The sequence below is a fragment of the Pteropus alecto genome, unplaced genomic scaffold, assembly GCF_000325575.1.
Source record: "Pteropus alecto unplaced genomic scaffold, ASM32557v1 scaffold157, whole genome shotgun sequence".
Taxonomy (NCBI): Eukaryota; Metazoa; Chordata; class Mammalia; order Chiroptera; family Pteropodidae; genus Pteropus; species Pteropus alecto.
The window spans coordinates 2,955,024-2,959,849 of record NW_006440626.1 but is presented as its reverse complement, the minus strand read 5'-3'; positions in this window follow the sequence as shown (position 1 = coordinate 2,959,849).

Sequence of the window (4,826 nt, the reverse complement as noted above, 5' to 3'; positions counted from 1 at the left end):
AGGGGGCGCGGCGGGGCCCGCACGGCTGGGGCGCCCCACGGGACCCTCCCGAAGCCCTCCCCGAATCGTTCCTCGCAACTGGGCGCTCCATGGGGTTCAGCTACGGCCTTCGGGACTGTGAGCTTCGGACACTCGGCCCGCCGCGGGTGCGTCAGTGTTTTTACAGGTGCGGTTACCGAGGCCGCAGAGCAGCCCCGGGAGGGTTGTTGACGCCCCCCCACCTTCTGTCTCCTTCTCGCTCCCCTCCGTCAGCTCTGATCAAGACCAAGAGATGTGACATGAGGCAGGCCCTTTCTCTCTGCACCTCGATTTTCCCGCCAGTCAAATGGGAGGGAAACCGCCAGCAGAGTCGCTACACAGGGTCAAGCATGGGGACCCTCCGCGCCACCGGGGCCTCAGCCTTCACCCCGGAGTACTGCGCCCTGGTCCTAGAACCTCTCGGACGCTGGGCTGGGGTGCTGTGATGTCCCCACACGGTGGGCACAGCCCCTCCCGGGATCCTTTGGCCTTCCCTTGTGTAAAGGGGAGGAGACTGGGTTAGCCCCTGCCCTCCAAGAAGGGGCGGGGCCACTCGCAGACCCTCTGCTCGCTCCCGGGAGGACGCTCAGGTCCTTTCACAAGCCCTGGGCAAGGTGGTAGGGGCGGTTACAGTACGCGGCCTGGCCTAGAGCACCTTCGATCTTGTTTTTCCAAGTTGGGTTTAACTGGAGAATGTGACCGAGCAGTAATGCCTTCCTTCTCTCTGCCTCAGTTTCTCGTCTTAACATCTTAAACTCTGCTGGGACCCAGATTCTTTATCCGCCCCTTCCAGGAGACGAGGGCCAATATGGTGTCAATATGGTGTCCAGATGGAAACATCAAGAGGGTCCAGTTCATCCCAGTGTCTCCACACAGCACAGACCTCTACCTTATCTGCTAAATGAATGACGTGGCTCTAGTCTCTAGTTTCTGTAAGACGAAGAATTTGTGCTCAAGGGGTCCTTCCTGCTCCCCTTTGCATCCTCCCTTCACTTGGCAACTGGGATCAGCTTATAAAAACGGAGGAGGTGAGGGAAGTGAGAGAAGGATTTACATTTTAAGGAGGATCAAGTCCTGTTGCTGAGATGAGGGGCTGACAGGCTAATTTCAGGTATTAGTGCGCTAAGGCAGGAAGGATGATTCCTTGTGCCCTGGCCAAAGACAGCCTGGTCCCCCCTCCTCCACCCATAAACACACTTCTGGTCCAGCCCAGAAGACCCTACCCATTAAAAGACTTTATTACAAATTTAGAGAAAAAGAAAATAGATGAGCAATGGAATGAAATGAAATCCCCTTAATCTCATGACCAGAGATGACCGATGCTAAAATATGTGACACTTTGCATACTGTTTTTGTAACTGGTTTTTAGTTTACTTTTTGATGTCAAACTTTCAGTTTGCTATTGTGCTTAGAACTCTGTAGCTATATTTTCTGGTGCATCCTTCTCTGCTTCCTTAGGGGGTATTCCTAGAGATAGAATCCATGCCACAAACTATCCTGTTTGTGTCAATGCCCCCCCCACACGCATACTCTGCCAAGCTGCCCTCTAGATTACCAGGGCTCTGAGGGTGGCCGTTCCCCTTCCTTTCTCACCCTACTGCTGGGCACTAGGTTTAAAGAAGCTTGTCTCTGCCTCCTGGGACTGTGGCCTCTTCCCAGGCGGGGTAACTCTACTGAGCCTGCAGTGAGTCCCTTCCCTGGGCTTCTCTCTTGCCCCAACTGTCCTGGCATTATTGAACGCTGCTCTGCTCAGCTTCCACCCCAAGTCGACTCCCATCCGTTCCTGCATATACATATGTATCTCCATTTGTCCATGGAAGAGGCAGAAACGGATGTCCAAACTCTAGCTCCTCCCAAACCCACGCTTCCTCCCCACCCCATTCCAATTCAGCAACCATAGATGCCTACATCTACCAAGTCCGTGTCAGGCACTCAGCACCCTCTCTATATGAACATACAGCTTGTGGGGGTGGGGAAGGGCACAGGAGAGGCAAAGGCAAAGACAGACCACGGCTGGCTGCCTGAGCCCTGAGACCTGGCTATTCAGTCAGCTGACACTGTCCCCAGGTACCCAGCCATGTGCCGGGCAAGGGGATCTAGACATGGAGCAGCCCAGCTGCTGAGTGACCCCTTTGCCCAGGCTACCCTCCCTAGACCTAGGGTCTCCCTCCGTGGCAAGGCACTAGAGCACTTGCCCCTTGTCTCCTCTGCCCGCCCCTCCAATCCTGTGTCACCAAAACTCATCCATTGATCCAGGCTTAAAATAACCCCTGGCATCTGAAGCGAGCCCCATGGGGCGGGCAGAGGAGCCGTGTCTCTGCGTCTGAAGGGCACCTGCCTCGCCCCCAGCTGTGAGTACTGGCAGTTTGAGTGTGCCAGTGCTCACAAATGTGAGTGAGAGTATGCATGTCTGGGGCTAGCTTGACTGTGAGTGCCTTACTTGTACCATGGGCACCTGTGTACACATGTGTGTCAGTACACGCATGCATGTCAGATGTGCCTGTGCAAATATGTTCTTTCCTTCGTTACTGTTGAGCCCCCGCCCAGTACCTAGCTGTGGCTGTGCAAGGCTCAGGGGTCCGGAGAGGTTGTGGACATTGGGGAAAGCCTGTGCTGGGCCTCAGTATCCCCATTTTAGATGGTGGGTGACCAGTCCATCTGGTCCTGGGTCAGGGAATTTTGGATTTCCTAGAAAGGAAGCCAAGACTCAGAGAGGGGAAGTGACTTGCTATGACTGGCTTACAGCCATGAAGGGTCAGGGTTTGGCCTGGGCTCTGCACCGTGAGCCTCGAACCTGCCTTCCAGCCAGCCAGTTCAGTGCAGGGGGCAGCTGGAGGACCCACGCCCAGAGCCCAGAGCCCAGGGAAGTGTTCCTACCCCCCGACAGCACACCCAGTGCCTAAACTGACCACCTGACCGATGCCTGACGCACCCTGGCTCCCACGTGGGCCCCGGGCCTTCCCAGCCCCTCATACGGAGATGCTTATCCTTGATTTTGGAGCCAGACTAATGTGGGTTGCAATTTCTGCTTATTCATTCAACCTTTCTAGGCCTCAGTTTTCTCATCTGCAAGATGGGCTGCTAACACCTCTTTAACAGGACTACAGGGTGAAGCCCATGGGTCCCCGACTGAGAAGCACCCAGGTACAGGCAGCCTCATGAGAGCCCCCACAACTGCCTGGCTGAGAAGCTGGTGATCCCCACTGTGGGTGCCTTCCACAATCTGAAAGCCCTCATCGCCAAGCCTGTTTTGCTTCTCTTTCCTCAATGATGGAGACAGAGATTGTAGGGGACTAGGGACTCCCCGCTAGCATAGCTGGATGCCGGTACTGGGAGCGGGTCTGGCAGGGAGGGCCCTTGGCTCTTTTGTTCCCCTGAAGCAGCTGTGACTCAGGCTCCAGCTGCCTGTGGGAGGGAGGGGGCGCCCGGGCTTTTGAGGTCACAAGGGAGTGGCAGGATCTGGGTGCTGGGAGCTGAGGTTCAGCCTCCTGTCCCAATTCCCCCAACACGCTCTCTCTGCTCCCACCCCCGTCCCCCGCTTGTGGAGTCCTGCTCCAGAGTCACAGCTTACCCCTATGCGGAGAGTACCCCATTAATCTCTCCCTTCAGGACCCTCAGTGAACGTGTAGGTCAGGAGCTGGCCACCAAGACCGTAGAGCGGAAACATACCCAGAGAGGGTCAGGGCGCGGCGGGGGCCACGTAGCGCGTCCACCCGAGACAGGCCTTTCCTGCCGCGCTGGCCTTAAGGTTCCTGGGACACAACCCCGAGGTCAGTTCCGAGCCCCAAACCCCGGGTGCGTGTGCGTGTGCGTGTAGGGGGGGCGCGTTCCGCGGCCCGCACACACACCTCGTCCCAAAGTCGGGGCCATGCCCTCCATCCGTGCCCCTCCTGGCTTGGGACAGGCGTGCGGACAGGGCCCCTGCGTGAGCGCAGAGGTCCAGGGTTTGGAGAGTGTACCTCTGCCTCGGCCCCGCCACTCATCGGATGCCTCCCTTTTTCCTCGCCCCTTGGCCTTGAGCCCACCCTTTTTACTTGCCTCTGACCCCGCCCCTTTCTTTACCACCCCGAGGCTTGGGGTCGCACAGCCACGCCTCTCGCCCTGGCCTCACACCCTCCGGAACTAACCCTGCGACCGCAGAAGCCGCGCATATAGACTTTCGCCTGCCCCGGAGCCGCGGGCACCACCCTGGATCTGGGCAGGACGCCTGGGGCTGAAGCTCAGACTCTCCGAAGCTCAGGGCAGTGAGGAGACGCTCAGAGGCCGTGTGGGCGCCGCGACCCCTGCAGCACCCCCGGGGCAGCGTCCCAGCCCTAAGGAATCCCGGGAAAGAGCGCGAGCCTCGGGCAAGAGCAGGAGCCGGGAACGCCTGTCTTCCTGGCTCCTCCGACCCTCCGTGTGACCCTAGGCAGTTGTTCCTACCCCATTCCACCCGCACCCCGCCCTGGGTCTGGACCAGGCAGCTGGGGAGGGGCACCGGTTGGAGAAAGGTCAGATTTCAGCTTTGAGTGAGGGAGAATTTGGCCTGAGCCATCCACTACAGAATAAGAGTGAGTTCTCACCCTGTGCCTAGGGGAGTGCCAGAGGGGTCTGGTGGCCTCTTAGAGGGGACAGGGAAAGGTGAAACACCCTTCCTGGTGGAACGGGAGGAACACCGGGTTCCCTGAGGGCGGCTGGCCCTGTGTGCCTGGGGCAGGGTCCGCAAAAAGGACGGCTCTGACACAGCTCTTCCTGGCACTCAGAGGCCACGCCGCCTAACTCTCGAGGCCCCGCTCCTGCCCCTGCTTCTTGACCCTCCTGTCCCCTTC